The sequence below is a fragment of the Apis dorsata genome, unplaced genomic scaffold (assembly GCF_000469605.1).
Source record: "Apis dorsata unplaced genomic scaffold, Apis dorsata 1.3 scaffold_470, whole genome shotgun sequence".
NCBI classification, from domain to species: Eukaryota; Metazoa; Arthropoda; class Insecta; order Hymenoptera; family Apidae; genus Apis; species Apis dorsata.
In genome coordinates this window covers 721,960-723,934 of record NW_006263709.1, presented here as the reverse complement: position 1 = coordinate 723,934, position 1,975 = coordinate 721,960, and positions in this window count along the sequence as shown.

Sequence of the window (1,975 nt, the reverse complement as noted above, 5' to 3'; positions counted from 1 at the left end):
TATATATATATATATACAATTATGAAAATTCTTATACATTATTTTATTCAATATATGTAACAATGTAATAAGAATATAGAATTAACATTTTCAAATGGATGCTTTTGCTTCCAATAGAGTTCTGTTATTTGAAGCATTTTAAGAAAATAAGATATAATTATATCACGTAGGACTAATAGCCAATTGGCGTGCTCGGTCGACAAAGTGTTAATATAGTAATATAATATATTAAAGATGAAAGGTTAATAGAATAATGTTTGAATAATAATAATAATATAATAATAACGACGAAAAATTAAAAAAACATTGTGGATTCTATGATGATTCTATGATTTTCAATGATGAATCATAATGTTTAAGAAACTGAAATAAATTCTATATTTATTCCATATCAAAAGAAAATTCATAAAATTAAGAAAATTCAATTATAAATACGTCGAATGGATTCATGAAAAAAAAAAATAATAAAATTTTTTTATAATTTTTGTTTGTAAACTAACAAATTTATTGTTTTATATTTATATTATTTGGATAGCTATTTTTCATATAATTTATAATTATATACATATTTAATATATAGAAATTACTTCGAGAAAAAAATAATTTAATATAAAAAATTTTTTTTATAACTGGATGTATGGAAATTCTGTCAAATTTAAATTAAATTAAATATTCACTGATATAATTTTTTAATGCATCATTTTATACATCTGATCATTTTTAAAAAAAAATTACTAAACTTACAAAAAATTAGTTTAAAAAAATACAAAGTTTATTCAAACCGTTAGAGAAATAAGCTAATCTAATTTATAAGGATCTAACCTAATCTTTCGGATAATAATAATCCACTAACATCCTCATCATCATTTCTTCTAGAAATATTTTCTAAATTAATAATTTTTTTTTTTTTTATAAAAAATGATCGACGACTGGATTAACATGTTTTACGATTAAAATTGAAGAATAATTTTCCAATATTTATTTCAACCGAACCGAATATTTCGATATCTTTAAAAACTCTTATCTTCCCTATTTTTTTTAAAACAAAATTTTTCATTCTTTATTATTAAGTTTAAATAAGCACCCATCGAAATCCCAATGCTTCTCTCCATTCCATTTTCCTCTACTTTCTCCCGCAACAAAATTTACATATCCTTGTGTAATTTGCACAAAAACATAAATTTCTGTTGCAGATTCGATCCCGATATGCGTTACCCGATTTCCTGATAAGCTGCGTTCAACAATGAATTCAACGATGAACGATACAATCGTACCACGGAAAAGAAAAAATTCGACGAAAACTTAAAACAGTGCTCTACAATTCTCAAGCGATTCCCTATCCAAACCTAGTTTCTCGTTTCTCCTTTCCCATTTACACCAAGCAAATCTTTCTTAAGAATTCTCTCTCTCTCTCTCTCTCTCTCTCTCTCTCGTCACTAAGTCGTCGCTAAGACTCGGTTTCTTGCCTCGATAAGAATTTCACTTTCGAAAGAAAGAAAGGAAGAAAAGAGAAAGAAAGAAAAAAAAACGAAAGAAAGATGGAAGCGAAGCCAGAAGCGTGGAAGCAACGATCATGGCGCCACCATCACCAGCGACATCACCATCAACGGTATCGTGAGGAGCAACCACGGCGCGACCAACCACAGCACAAGCAACAACAGTTGACCAAGAAACGGAAACACGTGGAACGTTCGAACAACGTTAAAGGAACGTCCCTCGAATGGTAACCGAGCGGAGGGGGGAGGGGAGGAGGCGGATGGTCCATTCCGTAACGTCGATGAACGTAACGAGAGATGCGAAAGGTTCGTTGAGGTAGGGATCGATATTATCGATGTTACCAATGATACAAGAGGGAATGAAATCGTCCTATTACACCTTCCTATCATGCTCTATTATATCGCACGCTCGTATATGTAAGAAGGGACGCTTGGAGGATGGGGCAACGCGGGGGGCGGAGTGAAACGGAACGGCGTAT